Here is a 20,636-nt window from a genome sequence, read left to right on the forward strand (position 1 = left end):
GGTATTTTTAGGCAAAATGGGAATCTTTTTAAACCCACATGCTGGAGAAAATGTTTTGACAAAGGTGTAAATGTGGAGGACATATAGCCTTCTATTTTGGCTTAAACCCAACCACTATAAATATTTTTAAAAAATTAAGGAATTACTTAGAGTTTGATATATGGAGGAGGTCCAAATTTAAGGGAGCAGCGTCTCACCTCTCCCCGCTTATGGCATTCGGACTAGACCAGTTTCAAGACAATATTTTTTAAAACTTAATTGCTGTAGGGTGAGAATTTTTAAAATGTTTAGATTAGTAAAATTTGTGTTTTACATTAAAAAGACGGATAAAACTTTCTTGGTTTACTTTTATTACAATAACCTACTAGTAATTTATTACGAGGAAAACATTTGTAGTGTATTTAACTTATACCTTCGAAAAGAACACTTATCTAAAAATCTCACCGAATTAGCTGCCATTAGTTCAATTAATTCAAATGGGTACGGTGTCTTGTCTCTCCCTGTTTATAACCCTAACGTCTCAATGGTTTTACCGGTCAATGGTACATTCGCGAAATGCCGGGATGAAAGATAGGCGAAATTGCAATACAATATAATTGGCAAGCTTGTATTTTAAGGAGTAAAATTCATGTTCTATATTAATTTTTGATTAATAACGTGGAATCTAAACGGTTCACGAACAATTAATTTTTTTTGTTACTTAATTATGTTTAGACTTTGCCAGTTCTCTTTTTTTTAATGCGTATTATGTACAATGATATATTTTTCATGAGGTTTATTTTTTTTAAATCGTTGCTTTAGCATGGCTTTCCTGGTTAGTTTTCTGAAGAAATTGAAATAATAACAAATACATTATGTGTTGCTGTGAGAAACGGTTAAAAACCAAAATTGACATATAGGTTAAAAGTACTTCAATATCACCATTTCTTTTGACGTGAGACATGCGATCTCCATTTGCATAGCTAGCGGAAGCAAACATCGTGAGATTTCGAACAATTATTTAAGGGAACTAGAGCTTCAACCTTTATTGTTTTCAGCTCGTTGAAACTGTTTTCTACAGGCGGTCGTGATGGAAAAACTTCGTTGAGGGAACACGGTGGTCTCATTAATTTTTCGAAAATCCCACGGCCGAGTTCCTCGCCAGCGTACACTACGCTCAGGAATCTTCAAGGCTTAGAGATAAGCCTTTCTACTAATCTAATTACATAATTGGAATTGAGGCCTACAGCCTTCCCGGCACAATTTCGTCAGAGGATTGGTGGCTGATAAGACAAAAATTTGTTTGTAAAAAGGAAATTAAAACAATTATGATCGAAATGCTTATTTATCTTATCTTCTTTAAACGCTTTGTTTTCAGGAAAACGGTTCATTCAGTTTTAGTAAAAACCGTGCATTATTATCCGATGTGAACTCAGTATTTTAACCGCCTTTACGTTTGCCTTTGCGACTATTTGATTAATCCCAATTAAATTTTTATTTTAAATCTATTTATTCCAGTGGTTTTGTCTTGCGTAAACGATAGGAAGGAAGGATCCGCTTGGGCGAAATCAAAAGAAATACACATATGAAATGTCACACCCTATGCTGCTGAGCATTTAAAAAATCGTAACATTACTTCTCACGTTTCAAGAATTCCGGTTCACCCTCCTCGTCTTAAATGTCAAATTCCTCCGTCAGCCTTTTTTCCAGAATGACCGCGAAGAAGGAAACGATCGGGAGAATTTGATGTCGTCCCGCAGGAGGATTTCTACGTACGAAGGCACATTTCCCAATCGATTTGTCTGCTTGAGGAAGATGAGCCCTTCAAATAAATCATCAATACACGATACGTCAAAAAACGATAAAATAATTAATGATAGCTAGAGAATCAAAAGTGATTTTTTCATGGCGTTATAACAGCAAACAGGAACTACTAATTCGACAAATATTGAGTTCCACATCGAATCTCAATTAGGTTAGTTATGTAGTATGTGTAGAATGTGATGGAGGAATATCGAGCACTCCAAAACTTTATTGGAGTGAATGGTATGTAAACAAGTAAGAATGTATTTTAAGGGTGCTGAAATGACCTAGCTGTTGACAGTACCCGGAGCCTCGGTGACTGAACGGATAACATCCTGGTCTGACTCCGGGCTGCCAAGGGGTGGATGTTTTTTGAGGCTGATGGTAATTTATTGTAAATTACAAAACTTGTCGGTGGACTGTGTATGGACTGTGACCTGTACATGTGTGTAAGTATGTTCTTACAAGTAAGTCGATAAGCCTAGGCCGATTTTAAAACATAAAAATTTTCAAAGTAATCTAGTGTAATATATTACAAGTAAGGATAATGAAATTTAAAAAAACATAAAAGTAATACATAAATTATATATTTTATGTACGGTATTTTAGTCTATACCAGTTTTGGAGAGTGTATTTTTTAAAATGTAAATTTGTGTTTCGAAAGCAAAATAATTAATTATCCCCTTTTAAAAGTAACAATACAATTAGTGTTTTTAAATTACCTACTATTTAAAAAAAAAATCAATCAGAAAATGCTTAAAATATTTTAGAACATCCCGCAACTGTGTTCAGTCATAACATTAAAAGCATAGAGATCCCAGGGAGAATAAATTCTATAATTCATGTATGTACTATATTTGTTTAAATTAGTCATAGAAAACATAAAATTGTTGAATTGGTGCATTGTCATCTTCTTGAAATAGTCGGATTAATCTTTATGTTTCGTTTGAAATTTAAGCACCGCAACATCGGTTAAAATGTTTTTAAATCACAATTTAATTAGCATTAAGTCATGCTATCATTAATGGAGTAATATTGTAGCAATTTTTGATAAGATGTTTGTGATGATTTTAAGCAAGAAAAGTTTCAATTTCGTTTTTTCTAAGCCCATGCTTATTTACAAATTTCACTTGTCTTTGTAAGCATGTCTTGAATAAGAAAAAATTAAACATTATTTTTATTTATTTCATAAGTGAATAGGTTTTTAGAATGAAAATTAGTCCAAATTTTCGCGTATGGCATTTTGGAAGGAAAGGTGTCGTGTCCGAATGCCAGCGAGCATACTTGAAAACGCTCATAAAATTAACGATTTATAATAATATTTTCGTACGAAATTCTACTAGGGATTGTTATCTTTGCTAACAATCAGGTTTGTTGACACACCTTTATATGCGTCTGACCCGTCTCCGCACATCTCACAAATCGGCATATTTGAACGTTGAATAAATATCTCATTTTTTTCAGAGTTAAAAAATAACTTAAATTTCAGTGTAAAACTTAGATTTGATACTTCAAACGGGGAAAAAGTACAGCTTCGTTTGGAGTTCCGATCGGAGGTGAATGTTGAAACCTAACCTAACGCCTCCGTTTCAGATCCAAGGGAGTAACATCAAACTATTATTTAAGCTGAAATACCGGCCAAAATTATAATTTTTCTTAATACTAATATAATTTAATAATGATAAAATATGAAAAAAATATTCGTTCCTGTTTTAAGTTCACGGCAGACTCAGTTACGTCGTTACGTGAGTGAATGAATTATTATTACATATTTTTTAATTTGGCTCGAAAAGTGCTAAAAAATCATATAAATCAAGTTTGGATATGGTAATATTCACTAATTATGAAAAATAACAATTTGACATTGGCGAACTCAGAATTTACATTTAATTAATGATATTGACTTTTAAAAAATCAATACAAAAGTAAAACGTACATATATTCAGTGAGGTTATTATTATTATTATTATTATTAATTTTTAAGGGCGTTTTAACGGCTAAGGTTATTTCACACCCTAACATCCCAAACCTTCTATCTTAGTTTAGCTATATTCCTTCTGAGTGCTATAAAGCTCTGACTCCAAACATTTACATGCCATCCAAGCTTTAATTGAATTATCTTTGGAAATATTTGATAATGTGGATGTAGTCAAATAGTTTTTTTTTCTTTTTGTTCGTAGGAAGACAAAAAATAAGTATTATAATTATAGTATATAGCACATACATTCGCTTAAATGTCTTAAAATAATCATTCATTTTTTTAAAGGCATAATTTAGCAATTATCCATAGAAAGATTTATAATTGCATGTAATCGATTTCAGATTGTTTTGTCAGGTTGATGAGTAACACATTAGAAAGTTCCCCAATAAAAATAATAGTTTACAATGATGTAAAACTGGTCAACAAAACACCTTTTGAATATTTAAAAAAAGTTAAGAAAATTAACATAAAATCTTTGTGCTGATTCGTTCCACAGTAATAATCAATTTATGGTGGTCCTTGAATTAACACACTGTATTATATATATGCTAAACTTTCGGCTCTATATTTGGCCTTCCTCAGGGCACTACAACAACATAAAAATATTGTTTAATATGAATATTATCTCTATGTTTAAAATCAAATCCACTGTAAGAAATTGTAAAATTTTCATTTTTATTTTGCTGTAGCGCCCTGAGGATGCCAAATATAAAGCCAAAAGCTTGGTATATAATACAGTTGATTCAAGGACCCAATAATTTCTCAAATTCAGAATTAAATAGGACAAAACGCGTTTAAAAAATTGTTTCCAATTAATATGCCTGTTGTAATTTCTTGTTCTGTTTTCTTCGGTTTGAAATCAAAACAAGATCAAAACGATCAGCTAATCGCAAGTGAAAATTTAATTCTGTATCGGAATTTTTTCGACTTGCCTTTGATTTGAGATCTTTCAGCAGCGATTTTTCACTCTATGTGATTTCCAGAACAGTCTCTACTTCCAGGAGAACGTGAAAGTAAACTCGATTTTGTGGTTATCAATGATGATTACATAGTCAATGTTTACTAAAAGGTTTACTTAGAAAGGATTACAAGAAGATTTGTTTCTTCTAGAATAGTGATTGTGTTTCAGATTTAATTTATAAAATACTTTTTTTAATTTAATAAGATTTAATTTAATAATTAGTGTAATAATTTTCTTTATTTCCAACGTGGAAGAAGTGTATACGAGCATGTGTAATTTTTCTCCTAATTTGACTTTTTCATTTTTTTTGTACTCTTGTGCAGATGGCAGACTTAATTCTTGAGTTAATTTAGTAAAATTACTTATTTGTTGCTGGATGTTTTAGAAGAGCAATTACTTGGAGGGGATCCACAAGCAAGTTGCTTTTGGCTATCAGTTCTTTTTCTCGAAGTAATTAACATTTCATGCCAAGTAGAAAATTCGTATTTTTTTATTTTTCCCCTAGTATTAATACCATATTAATTTAAGTTAATCCCAAAACAATTGGACAATAAACAATATTATCGATTTACGAATAGCAATCCTTAAAAGTAATGTCTTTTTAAAAATTTAAGGTTACGAAAAGTTGGACGTAGGCAAAAAGGTAAGCTTTTTTGAACCTCAGCTTTCGCTATTAGTCCATCGCTTTTTGTATCCTCAGTCCTGACCCCAACCCCACCAAATATAAGCATGATCTGGTTTTCAATTAAATTTAAGCCTATTGATTTATAAATTTGTAATTCCGTCCAATTGCATTCCCCGCTCAGAAATAATTAAAATCTAAATTTTTGGATAAATCATTTTTCAATCTTCCGACTATGGAACCTTCACATATCCTACAGACTCTAACCCTGATAAAATAAATATTCTAAAATATAGTTACAATTAACAAATAACAATAAGTAACATATAGAATTGAAACCTTCCCATCCAATCAGTGTGAACTTTTGTCCAATTTAAAAATATTTATCCATTTCTCCAGATTATTTTTCAAAGTGATTTCATTACATTCTACAATTCCAATTATAGTTTTTGTTTTTCAACATTTTTTAAAAATAAAAGCCAATACGAAGGTCACTTGATAATATTTTCTTCAAATTGTATGCAAATACCACCCATATTGTTCCCAATTAAATATCGATTAAAATAGAACATATTAAAAATTAATACTCCAATAAGGATACATCCATTATTGTTCTACATAGGCTACAGGTAATTAGGAGCTATCGTAGTCACAATAAACACTAAATAATGCTTTGTTTACATCCTTTGTTTACTTTTGTACTGTTTACTTATTTGCACAAAAAGTAGCATTATGCCCTTTCATTCTCAAGATCGATTTCAGTTAATCTTTTTCCTTCGTTGATTTCATTTGATGTTAATTTTATTCTTAAACCTTTTTCAGTGGCTTCAGCCAAGGATTTGAGTGAATAGTGCACACTGTCAGGGCCATAACATTATTAGAGGAACGATACAGGCAGCGCGAAGTCGCCAGGACACTGAGTGTAAATCACTCTACATGGAGAACGGTTCTTCGTCGCTTCAGAGAAACATGGCTTTACATTAGAAAGCCAGGACTCGACCTACAGACTACTAGGTAGTGTACAGACGAGAGAGACAGTAGATTCATCCATCATGAGGCTTTGCGAAACCGCAGCATTACGAGAAATGAGATTTAAAAAAATTTGATGTCAAGTTCGAAATGGTACGATTCCTCCAGTACCTTAAGAAGAAGGGTCAATGAAAACCTCAAGGCTCGTGGATCTCTCTGAGGTGGCATTTCTTTGGACGCCCGGATCAACTTTGTTGTTGTGCGAGGAAGATCTGTCGGAGACGGCACAGAGGTATTTACAAAGCACAATCGAAGAGCATTTAGTACCATTTGCTCTCCACATCGGTGAGAGATTCTTGCTAGTGCAGGATAATGCCTCCATATTGTACGTATTGTGGATGAATAGCTGAATGAATTCTGTGCTTGGTGTGCATGCACGAATTTCGGATTTGAACGCAATCGAACACATTTGGGACCAACTTGAGCGATGAGGACGATGGCGAAGTCTAGGTCCTAACAGACTAGAAGAGTTGGGAACGGCTATTCTTGATGAATGGGAATGAATTCCTCCGGATTTTATCAGTTAACTTTTCCAAGGAATGCAAAGGCTTTTAAATGATGTGATTCGTGCCAGAGGTGGAAATACTCGTTATTAAATGGAACATTTAAAAAAATATTTTTATTTGTTTTTGAATTTTCTGTTGTTTTTTTTGTTCTTCACTTAATTGTTTTTCTAGAATTAGGTAGTAAAGATTTTCTTTTTAAATGTCTTATTTTTACAACCAAACCTATTTTTGGTATGCAAAATATGACAACGTAAATACATTAAAATTTGAGGGTGGTGAGTTTATTTTGTCCATCAATGTATTCGGTTCATAAATAAAACTGAAATAATAATGATGAAATGATAATTTTATTTGATGAACTTTTTCTTTTTGTATGAAATTGCCATATAACTAATATATTCTCAGAATTTAACTTTCAGTTTTAACCTAATCCTTGAAAATTATAAATTCAATACAAACGAACAGTGAGAATTATAAAAAAAAATTGATCCACAACGGCCAAAAAAACGTGCATAAGCAAAGGCTTAATCCAGTGTTAAAAAAGTAGTTTTTGAATTAAATTTCGAGACCAATGAAGGCTTTAATTTAGACAAAAAAATGGAATACATTATCCTATAATAAAGAATTTGAGTAATTAACGAAACACTTGCTTAAAATAACAAATCGGAGTTTTAAACATTCCGATAGCACCAATTATTCATTTATCCAAAGCCAAAATACAAAATTAGTTGTTTTGAAACAGATGTTTAAATATAATTGGAAAGGATACACTAATATTATGATTCAGGACTTTATGAACTTAACTCATTTCTTCGTATGGCTATACGAAAAGTCGGAATTTTGTCGTTACCTACCATTTTGGTTTGCCTATATAGGCAGAATGATCCGTAACGACCAAATTACAATTTTACTACAAACAATAAATTCCAATTTGAGAAGAAGTGTCACATTTGTGCACAATGAATTAGATATTGAATAAATATTGACCAGTAATCATATTAGGTTGGACAGAAGGACAATTTTCGATTAATACATTGCAATTGAATCTCAAAAAAAAAAGTTCGAACGTTTATTATATTTTACTCTATAGTTGCTCAAACCAAGGTTGGTTTAAAACCATTCACATTATAGCATTGTTTAAAACTAAATTAAAAGTGTGCATTTGCGGTGTGCAATTTTTAACTTTTCATTTTTAGCAGGTAAAGTGTTCCAAAATGTTTCCTAGTGTTAAAATGGATAAAAATTCAATTTTCCACAATAAATATCATGTTAATTCGAAGTAAAATGGTGTAGGCAAAGTATTTAAATCAACTAATGCATTTCCCTTGAAGCTGCTTAGAGGAGGCTACCACTGGGCGTACAGAGAAAGGAATAAATTTGTAAATTTATGATAGATTGATAAATTGTTGATAGAGTAAAGATGTTAAGCTGAGAGATAAATGACTAGGTAATAAATATGAATTATAACCTAAGTTTCATTATTAATCCAAGTAGTATTGATTTAACATTTTTGTATTAAGATAATATTGTTTTAGTAGAATGCTATTTTATTCACTTTATTATTTTTCTTGTTACGATGAACGTTTATTGCGTAATATACAGCTGTTGCGAAATGACTGGAATTATTAAAAATAATTAAAAATTTATTTCAAAAATGTATACTTATATACCATCTTGTTTCCTTCCTATCTGTCCTATTACGTTTTTATGTAAAATATTTTTAAGATTTATTTATCTCTTGTTTCAGCAATGTTAAGGTGTTTTATTGCTGTTGCTAGACGGGTCCCAGCAGACCAACAAAATAAAGCTCCGTAGGCAAGTTTTTGTTACAAGTTTTTTGGCAATATGAAAAATATCGCTGCATACGTTTTGTCTTACTTAACTCTCTATTTCATTTATATAAGTTAAGAAATTAACAAGATTCAAATAGCAAATCTGGCAAAAGCTGTAATTTGTATTTTCTTGGAAAAGAGGCAAATTTTGATTATTTCCATTCTAAAAAAAGTTATCCTTGTTTTTGATCATTTCACTTCAAACTCTTACGCAATGTTTAACGTTATTTATAAAACCTCGAATCTCAGAGCGACAAGAGCGTTTCTTCTTGTTATCTAAACTGTGTATTCGAACTTATCTCTCGGCTTCCATTTTCATGAGGCGAAAAAGAAATTGCATAAAGTTTTCTTCCTCGGTACAAAACTGAATGGAGGAAAATAGAATGGGATCTGAGATAAACTCCCCCGGAGGTTTTCATTGAATCAGTCAAATGAAATCCAAGCATTTTTTCGTCCGCATGATCAAAACCTTTGCGTAACCAGTCGGACGTGCTCAGGATGTAGCTATTTTGGGTAAACCTGCGTACAAACATTGATTTACCAGAAATAGCAACTGCGTAGGATTCTTTAAGTTTAGAGAAGAGGCCGTGGGAAAATCAATCGAAGTCCGCAAATATTCTTTCTTTTGAATCGAAGGCGTTTTTGATTCGGTGCCGTGGGAAGGGACGTCCGGGTCGCCGGTGGTCTGACCCGACTTAACGAAAGATTCATAACTGTTTTGATAAGCCGTATCGGACTCTCGTCCTCTCTCTGCCAAAGCTTTGCAACTTTAAGCCTATACATTTTTCACCGCGATTAAGACTTTTGTTTTGCGCTGACAAAAGTAGGCAATGAAATGGAGACGTCTCTTGATGTGACGGCAGAGGGGGGTCTCCCGGTGTCTCAAGTAATTGACACTTTTTGCTTGAACGGAAGTGGAGAAAACATTGACTTCTTGTTGTCAACCTTGAGAATCCGGTCATGCTCTTTTAAACACGAATTCAACGACGAATCTAATTCATATTACAATCTCAAACTCAAACTTTAGTAAATTGTATACATCTTCTTCTACGTTCTTTCCAGTAGTCATCGATTTTCTATTAAAATTAGTAATGGTACAATGATACGAATGCTTTTGGTAAAGTTGTATTCTGACACTCTTGACTACCTAGAATCTGGGTTGAAAAACGTATTTGAAGATTTCGTTCAGTCAGACGATGAGCATTGCTTGAAATCCTGATAATTTCAAAAACAGTTGGTGTGTAGAGCTACCTCTTTCAACTATTATATCGATATGCTCACTCCATTTTAATTATAAACTAAAGCCATAACTCTATTACTTTTTTTGTGCATCTACATCTCACATCTTAAATCAGTTTGGAATACAATTGAAATCATTTTGGTAGTTAGTTTTGTCAACATTAATCTAATCACTGAAAAGCCAAAACTAGAGACCAAAACATGGAGTGTAGATAGACCATACTTATTGGAATGGACCAATCTAGAAGTTCATTGCCGCCCATACCTCAAGAGGAAAACATAATAAATATTTTTAACAATAAGTTTTGAAAATATGATTATTTTCCTGATATGTTTGACCATAACATTTTTTTTGTGTCCTTGTCTTATAGACATTGGCTAATATCTTCAATACTTAAAAAACACTTATTACTATCTCTCTTCCATTCACTCTTTCTCTAACACCCACTCTCTACCACGCACTCTCTCTCTCTCTCTCTCTCTCTCTTTCTCTCTCTCTATCTCTCTCTCATAAATAAATAAAATTAGCTTTTGTAAATAAATTGTTCAGTTCAATTCTCTCTCTCTGACTACTACTAGATGTAAGAGTGGTCCTCGAGACCAAATCTTGAGAGATTATGTAAATAAAGCGATATCAATCAATCACTCAATCTGACTCGGAACCTTTCCCCCTACTATGTCTTACAATCTATTAATTAATGTATTATGTCTTTTTTCATCGTTCTGTTTTTCGTTATTTCCTCCTATCCCTCTTCTGTCATTCGTTCTTTTGTCTCTTCATATATGTTTCAATCGGTTTATCCAACCTTAGACTATAACTCTTTCTTATATTTATATTTTTCCAAAACTATTCCTTTTTTTATCTTTTCCACTTTAGTCAAAATCTCGGTCGCTCACGATTAATTAGTCCATCTGTTATTTACTTACATTTAATCTATCTGCTTACATAGGTGTCTCCCTATTTATTGACAGTATGTCTGTATTAACTATCTCTATTAGTCTACTTGTCGCTAACTCTCTTTTTTTTATTAGGTATGTTTTGATTCTTTCTTCTGTTCTCTTTCTACTGTTTGTATATTTGCCAGTCCTTTTCACACTTACACTTTACCACAATATCTCCCTCTCTCTCTCTCACCCACACACACTCTCTCTCTCTCCTCTCTCTCTCCATATGTGTATAACTATCTATCTATCTCACTCACTAATTCTCTCTCACTCTCTCTCTCTCTCTCTCTCTCTTTCTCTCTCTCTCTCTCTCCTCTCTCCATATATGTATAACTATCTATCTCCTTCACTAATTATCTCTCTCTCACACACACACTTTCTCTCTCCTCCCTCTGTATATGTATATAACTATCTATCTAACTATCTCACTCACTAATTCTCTCTCCCTCTCTCTCTCTCTGTCTCTCTCTCTCTCTCTCTCTCTCTCTCTCTCTCTCTCTCTCTCTCTCTCCTCTCTCCATATATGTATAACTATCTATCTATCTCCCTCACTAATTCTCTCTCTCTCTCTATCTCTATCTATCTATCTTTCTCTCACTCACTAATTCTCTCTATCTTTCTTTGGATGTTTGTGTTTGTCTGCGAGCACGAACGATCGCGCATATTTATTAATATTCAACGTTATTTACCCCACGTTAAGCAAATTTACAAAGAAGGGCCTGGCATAACTTTGAAAATAGAATAATAAGCAAGGCCTGCACGTTTTTAAGTGCTGTTTCCTTTATGGTACGCTGATGCAGCTTTTTAAACAAAAACAATCCCTTTAACGAAGAGAACATATTTCCCCCTTGCGTACTATCCATTTTGTCCACCCGGACTTCTGTTAATTTGGCATCGAAAGTCTAACTGATTGTGAGTGCAACAAAACGCAAGCTGAAAAACATCAAAGGGCGAAGTGGGTCACTGGACAAAGACTGTCCAAATATCTTGCCCACGGACTTCAAGGCACATGGTAAGATTGCCGTTGCATCAAAAATAGAGGCTTAAAATAAGACTCTTTTCAAGGATGGTCAAGCTCAATTCGAATTTAGTAATTAAATTATACCTTGTACTGTTAACAAATGGTCCGGAAAAATTCGGTACATTTTACATATTAATTTACTGTAACAAAACTCACGTTTTTAAAGAGCTTTCAAAGAAATGAAATTTGGACAAGATACATTTATGCAAGAGACTGAAATGCCAACAAATAAATAAATAAAATAAAAATATGCTTAATAAATGTTGATAATTGATGGTAACAGATTGAATGAACAGAAACTTTAAATACAAAGAAAGACCACTCTTAAGTCTACATACTTTATTAAGAATATTTAAGTTTTATTTAAGTACTTCTGAGGTATTTGAACTTCTAAAGTTATTTCATAATACATGTATTAATTTGTAAACCATTGCCTTTTCTTATTTGTGTTACAAGCACTAAACAATAAAGTTTTTTGAGCATTTCATTTTTATGTAACCTCGTTTTTAAATAGTTAAATACGAAGGGTTGTAATTCTGTCAATCCTGCAGTTCCGACAGCTTTAGCTTTCTGTCAGACAGGTTTCGGCTTTTCGCCATCCTCGTTGGTGGGTAGGTGACGGTGTCTCAGCCTGTTTATACCCCTAAATGACCACCAGAGGATTGCCAAATGCCAAAACGCTCTGACAGACCACAATGATTGGAAACAATCAAACTGTAGGTCGATTACCCAGCAGACCTCATTAATAAATCACACAATACTACTTTTGTTACAGTAATGCAGCAGTTTACAGTATTAACCGAGAATTCTACAAAACAGTGACTTTTTTTAAATAAATGTTTGAATTTCATGGGTTAACAAAATCCAACCAAACATTCAGACAATATCAATCAACTTGTAATAAACAAAAACCTCAAAAGAAGATTATTATAAATTCATTTGAAAAATGACAGTTTTAAAAACGCTTCTTGTACACTTTCTTCTATCTAGTAAGGGTTTTGGCAAAAAAAAAACTGTAAAAATAATTTATGAGTATTTCAGAATATCATTTTTAGCCTACAAGAAAAATAGGTTATTATTTTACTGATAGTATCCACAAAACAAGGTCCGTGAACAAACATTTCAAGGCAGAAAACCAGTAAGATTTTCAGTGCATAAAGTGTAATGTTTGTTCAACATATTTTACACTTTTATATACATTTTTTTCTAAGTTTAAAAATATGTGTACTTAATCGCTCGAAATGTTTTATCTATACTAGCAAAAATCTACATTCTAATGTGTTTTGCCTTTACAATCCCCAAATCAAAGGACTTTCAACTAAAATATTTTTTTATATAATTAATAAAACATTGAAAATGGAACCAACTACAATGTCTAATACCTGTCCAATTAGATTTTATGTATGTATTATTGTTTTTGAACAGTTAAATACGAAGTATTTTCATTTTATCAATGTCATAACATGTTATGTTGATGAATTGTAGTGGAATTTACCTGTTAGAATTTATTACTTTATCATAAAGAGTGATGTATTTTGAAAAAAAGCCTATCAATTTGGGTATTTAAGTTATTTTTCTGTATGTACTAGGTTTTCATTTTGTGTTAAGCATGCAATTTTGTGAAATTCAATAAAATTCATTATAACATAAAATATCATAACATATTATGTATGAAAAGTCAAATTTATCTGTTAGAATTTACTACTTTATCATAAAGAGTGATGTACATTGAAAAAACGCCTATCAACTTGGACATTTTAAGTTATTTTTCTGTATGTACTAGGTTTTCATTTTGTTTTAAGCGTGCAATTTTGTAAAATTCAATAAAATTCATTATAACATAAAATGTCATAACATGTTATGTATGAATAGTCAGATTTATCTGTTAGAATATACTACCTTGCATTAAGGTTCATAAACTTTGAAAAAAGGGGAAAAACATGGACATTTAAGTTCTTCTTCTATACAAGTACTAGGTTTACATTTTGTGTTGAGCATGCAATTTCGTCAAATTCAATAAACGTGCCTGTTATATTGTCAAGACGTTTTCTTAACGACGTTTATTATAATTTTTGTTTTATTTTTCCCCACAGAAGCTAACGTATGCAATTGAAAGCAGTTTTCGTTTGGTTGAAGTGCTATCTTTCTTGTGATTGATATTATTTTATTAGTTATTATGAACATCCTTATTTTTGTATGTTATAAAGTGGCATGTTGTAAAAGGATATTAATATTGATTTAAATTCTTGTGGGCTTCCACATTTTTGAAAATCGATCCGCAATGTTTTTTTGGCATGCCAAGAAGCAAATTTCGCTGTACAAACGACCATATAAGATAAAAAGAATTAACAAACATAGTCCTCAAAATTAGACGCTTTCCTAACGATCAGATTGTAGAGAAAGGTGAAAAAAGATAAAAATATTTTGACATTGCTACCACGAATAAACATCCGTTGCCTCGGAAAGCCAAAATGCACCTTTATTTACACGATTATTCAACTTGGGTCTCAAACGAACGGAAGCAGATTTCAAAAGAGGAAAATTGGCCTTTCGGAAATTATGAGAATGTTTTTCATTTTTTTCCAATCTATCTTTCTTAATCAAACTATATTATTATTGACTGTGATATTTCTTGATCCTCATCTACACTTACATTTGTTAGTACATTTCTTTCCTTCATAGCATAAAAGGTGTTTTAGCCTCAATCTCGATACTTTATATTACATTAGCTACAAACAATTTGTACATTTTGCCATAAATATTGCTTTTAAAGTTTTCACTGATAATATCTTTTATAAGAAAGTTCGTTTTAAGTGAATTTCTATCATTATTCACTCAAAATGTGACTTTTATAGCTTTATATCTAACTGGCGTTTAATGATTCTTATCGATTACTCTTGATCTCCTAGTTACATACCAGATGGATTAAAATTATCGTTGTATAAAATCATCCGGGTAATTCTCAATCCTAGAAGTCCAAGACTGCTATGTGGGTTAGAGGTTATGCTCGTACTTGCGACATTCCGCTTCGATATTCCTTGATGGTAAACGGATATCGGTGTAAATAGCCAAATTAATTCTAGGGTTGAGCATTTATTAAAACTATTTGAACGATTCGTGGGACGGAATTGATATAATGGAATTTAAAACGTATCTTGCCGAGAAACGTTCTGACGTTTACTATTTCTTTTCAACTGCTTTATTTTGTATTTTTTGTCCAAGTACGTGTTTTATTTTATAAAATACTCCTAATATCAAGGAAAACTTACTAAAACTTTTGGAAATATTATTAGAATACCAAGTAATAAGATCCAATATAGTCTAGCCCATTGTGTCCCCTAATATGCCAAAATTGGATAGCATTGCCTGCAAAATTAACTAAAACTTTACTATAATCTCAAAATGGAACTGTGCATTGAGTTATGTTTAAACTAAAACTTTAAATTTTGAAATTTACATTACTTGACAGATAATGTGTGGTTTTAATAGGATTTTCTTTTTTATGTTGTTTTCCAAACTTGTACGGTCAAAGTATTAAAAATATCAAATAATGTAATTAATAAATTTAATCTCTCCAAGATTTTAGGCATGTGGAAAATGTAGATGTTCCTTACTGATATTTTCTGCAAAATCTTTCTATTTCTAAAATTTTGGTCTGATGTACTTCATTTTACATTCAAACTATAAACTCACAATGGTGTTTAACATTTTTTTGACAACCTTGAAAACAGTTATTTTATTGGGCTAGTAGTCAAACCCATAATTTTCCCTATACTTCCAAAGACTGAGTGTTTTGTGCACAAGTTGACTATGACTAATATAATACCAAAAAATAACTGTTCATTGAGATATAAAATGTTTTCAAAAATATTTACCATTAAATTAGCTATTTATGTTAAAATGTTTTCATACTGGGAGAAAATCCGTGGTATGAAAATAGTTTTTTAAAAATATTGTTTGCCCAATATAAATGGTCTAAATTTGCTCGCCAAATATCAAAAGATGTTGCAATTATTATATTAAAACTTTTGAAGATACTCAGCTTTGTGAAAAACAAAAACAAAATACATATTTGAATGATATTGATATTTTTGCAGAATTTTTATACTACTATAACTTCTTTCTGATGTAATAACTTTTCTATCTGGACAGATTTATTAAGAATCATTAACTTTATTTCAAATCTCTAAAGATTGTCATTATTGACCAAACAATAGTCTATCTCATACTGTTTCCTACATTTCCCAAAACTGGATCTCATTGTCTGAAAAAGTTAACTTATACCATTATTATAAGATCAAAACTGAACTTTTGACTGAATTTTGTTAGGATGATTTCATTATATGCACAAAATCTGTGATCTGAACTTGATTTATTTTAAATATGGTTTGCCCAACATATACCATCAAAATTCTTTTATATTTGTCTTTGCTGGTATTTTTCTTACTTCAGACAATTAAATTTCTGAATTTTGAGTCTCTTCAACATAACTCTGAAAACTGATTCACTTTTTGGAGCTGCTGACATTGGAAGGACTACTACTATCTGTATTTCACTTACTTTATTAGCAAACACTCAATATGTGTTGAAAACTGTACTTTTTATCGTACTTTTACTTGTACTTATTACTAATAAACTTCTTGATCAATAATATATGTTTTTGTGGTGAAATTTACTAGACATTTCCATTCACTACTAAATTTAAATTAAAAGATAAGGACTTGTCAAAGTTCTATTACTCGAAATTTTCACTTCCTGACAATTATGCTATAAAAACTATAATTTTTCAGTATTTCTGATATTTATGGTAAATAAATGCTTTAACTTCGGATAACCATATTCAATATTATTTGAGAATGTCTGCTTATTGGAAATAATTTTATTTTTGAAAGACTTGAAAACTTTCTTACCATTTTTTTCAATCCCGATAAAGAAATATGAAAAAATTAATATATTTCTTCTTTTCTACACAATATTAAGAAACTTCATTATGTCCTACTCCATCTCAATGGCTTTTGTGCTAAATAAATTAAACAATCCCTTCTATATTTAAATAAATCCCTAGATCCTGGTAAAATGCACTATTATACTACATCTGATCAATACTATTAAAATCTTTTTTCTTATTTCCTAATTTTTAAGGGCATTCTGAAAATATTTTTTTTCATTCTTTAAAATTTTTGCCCAACCTTTTCAATGTACCAAATTATCTAGATATCATCAAATATCTTCTGATTTGATATTTTCCAGCACAGCAGATTTGTAAAATGTCTGTGGTTCTAATTATTTTAATCATTATGCTTTGAAAACTTTGAAAATCATATGCTCTTTGAGTTTTATTGCTTGTTTGCAGTCACCTTAACAAATACAGTTGTAAAAAATAATAAAATTTGAATAACTTATTTCAAAACTTCAAAAACCTGCTGATTATTCATATATGAGTGTTCAGAAGAAATACACTATTTATAATCTTATCTATATCATGTTCCTTGGTCTAATAAATATGTAAATGAATTAATTACGAAATTAATTTCTTTTCAAATACACAGAACCTTTTATTTGTCCTACTACATCAACTAGAAAACGTTAAATTGACTGCCTACTAAATAGTTTCAGATGTCTACTTATATTTATTAATCTTTTGGGTTATTTCTAATAGAGAATAGATTTATTAAGAATATCCATTTTCCTTGGAATCCACATTCCATTCAACAAGATCTACATTACTAAATGTCATACATTGTTAAAATCTAATGATTAACGCTGTTTTTTACTGATAGCAATGTTTTTGATTCTATTGAGTTTTTTCTAATCAAAAAATACTGATTTTTAATATAACTATTGCTTAGAATTCCATAGTTACCTTATTAACTGCTACTGATGTTCTCTGAGTTTTCTAGTTAATCTTTCTGAGAAATAAAGATTCATATTGGAAAATCTTGTTTCAAATCTAGATCTGTGTATAAATGAAATTTATGAACTTATAAAGAAATTCAGTTTTGGATAAAATACATACTTCTATCATTCTACATCAATTGTGTCTGATCTAGTCCACCTAGTTTAGTTGGAAAATAGTGAAGCTTTCTGTCTGCCATTTTCTTTCTGACAGTCATGACACCCAGCTAGATAAATTTTGAATAATATCTAATTTTTGGCAATGCCTAGGAACCTCTTTCTGTTCACCACTTCCTTTCTGACAGTCATTGACACCCTGATAGATAAATTTTGAATAATCACTAATTTTTGGCAATCCCTAGGAACCTCTTTCTGATATCCATGTAAAATTCCAAAACATCCTATCCCACCACTTTCCTTTTGAGACTCGTATTTATAAACAGTGAGTAATGAATCGTTCAAAACATCCAAATCACATGTTCTAACGAATTTACAAAAACATGAGAATATACTACCATTATATATTTTTGTTTATTTTAAATTAATACAAAAGATTTCAGGAGAACCTAAAGGTTATTAGGACGTTATTTTCTCATAATTATTAAAAAGCCGGAAAATAGATTAATAATTTTTACTAACTTTTTGATTATTTTTATCAACTTATTCTTCATTTTATAATTACTCAATTAATTATACAATTTTAAATAATTTTTACTATTAATAATTAGTATCAATTATCCAATCTTAATTTTGAAAAATCATTGTTTGACTGAACAAGTCGTAAATTGGACAATTATTATTTAATATTACTGAAGGTATGTAGATAAAATTAAGTGTATCTTGTGGAATTTGAACCCTTGGTGTGTTCATTCAGTTGTTCACAACGTAAAATTAACCATACAGTTTGTTTTAATATAAAATATATAACTAAGTTATTTCGTAAAAATAGTGAAGAATTAACGAGACCTCTAAAATTATCTTTTTGTACAATTACAGGCCATTTCTCGACAATTTTTTTTCGTTTCGCAGCAAAACATTGAAATTTCACAATTTAAAATTGTTTCATCATCGGCGTATTTATTTCACTTTCGAACGAGTTAATCCGTAAAACACTAGCGCCAAGTGGCATACTGCAATGTTTACTTCTTCCGGTTGTAAACAAACACTAAACCGAGTCAAGGGGAATTTCCGGACAAGTGTTGTTTTCGTTTATTTATACTATTTTTAACAATATCTTATTAATTGTGTTTATATAGAAAAATACGTGTTCTACAAGTTTGAAGCCATCAACTATTACGTCTCACTATTTTTCTATTATCTACTGATCTTTCCTATTTCTCATACGATTGTACAATCTATGGGAATTATTAAAAAAATCACTCTTTACCCAAATACTTCTATAAATGAAAATGTATTCCTTTGTATGTATGTAATATATATCTTTTATAGTTTTAACGTTTTTCGACGGTTAGTTTTTGAGATTTTGTTCTTAAGACAGACATTTTAAAGGAAAGTACTCTCCATAAATGTTTTTGGTTTAAGTGGTTACTGTTTACCCTATTCATTGCTTATTATTACTTTATGATTCCAATTTAGTTTTGGTAATTATCCTTGTTTTGGTAATTGTCAGAGAAAATTTCATACGAAGATCACTTAGCAACTGAAAAATTTCTCCTTGTCGTTTTCAGCTTTGCCATACTCGTTGAATGCACTTACTTTGTCAACGACGATGAATTCGCTTCCGGTTGCACATGACGTGTGCACGGCGTTTCCGCTCCCGAGATCGATGACTGTCAGAGGTGCTCCCTCGTACTGAATCTGAATGGCATCGAGAGCCGACTGGATTTGAATGGTGGGGGTTCGTGCACTTTCGGTCGGAACTGCACGAGAAAGCAGATGGAAAAGTGGAAAAGCAGGGGCACGAGGTGTCAAGAAGGGGGGTTGTCTTCCCCTATAGTAAATAGAGATCGCGGAGGGTGGAAAAATAGGAGCCGTCGACTTTTGTTTCCAATTAATTGCCTCTTGGTTTTATTAGAATGTTTTATTCTTCTAATTCTTTTCCCTGTGATATGAAATCAATGCCTAATATAAACGCTCTAGCTTGGTAAATCCCTGTATGCAATAACAAAATCACGAACACTCTGGATCAAGGTATGTTCTTGAAGAAAAAAGCAAAATCATTTGTTACTGCCAAGCTTTCGGCCTATTTTATCATTATATACATCTACAGACGTATTTAAATATTTTACAGGGGCGTAGATGGCCGCACAGTTCAACCAGCAGTCCTGCATTCGAACCCGACGTACGAATAAATTTTTTTTTTTTTTTTTCAAAAACACCGGCACCCCGAGAGTCAAATAACCTCGTAGATGAAAGGGGAGGCGATCTCAAATTTCCTTAAAGACCGGTTTAGTCCTAACATTGCCAAGGACTGCAACAGTGGCAGTCACAACTGAATTTGCTTTTTTTCTTCGAGATCATACCTTCATCCAGTGTTCGTGAGTAAAAAAGTGGTCGATATATCTAACATGGAAAACAGTTCCCTCAAAATCTGTAATCTATTTTGCTCTTACAGTGTTTTTAAACAACTCCCATTCGATTAGCAGTAAGCACATCCATTTAGATACTCCACACCAAAATACGCTTAAAAATCTTAAAGATTTCGATATGTTAAAACTAACAAAAGATGTTAGTATCCGTTTCTTCCTGTAAAAATAATAAAATTCAAAAGGAAATTGGAACCAACAGCCGTAAATGAAGAAAAGAAGCTGTGTACTATAAAAAGAATACGATTTGAGTGAGAAGGGTATGTGGGTGAATGAG

General features: G+C 31.5%; 1 protein-coding gene across 4 annotated transcripts in view; it reads right to left on the minus strand.

Moving 5' to 3' along the window:
- The window catches only part of LOC106665054, a 44,770-nt gene extending 25,137 nt beyond the window's left edge, over positions 1-19,633 (minus strand). The window contains exon 1 of one of the 4 annotated variants that reach the window (XM_014391218.2): positions 19,530-19,633. The gene's annotated coding sequence lies outside the window, so the exon portion shown is untranslated. Of the gene's footprint in view, positions 1-4,695; positions 4,788-19,529 lie in introns of those variants that run through there. The other 3 variants (XM_024225865.1, XM_014391217.2, XM_014391219.2) reach the window with 3 other exon arrangements.
- Between the last annotated feature and the right edge of the window lie 1,003 nt (positions 19,634-20,636).

This window comes from Cimex lectularius, unplaced genomic scaffold, assembly GCF_000648675.2.
Source record: "Cimex lectularius strain Harlan isolate CLEC.00 unplaced genomic scaffold, Clec_2.1 scaffold32, whole genome shotgun sequence".
Classification (NCBI taxonomy): domain Eukaryota; kingdom Metazoa; phylum Arthropoda; class Insecta; order Hemiptera; family Cimicidae; genus Cimex; species Cimex lectularius.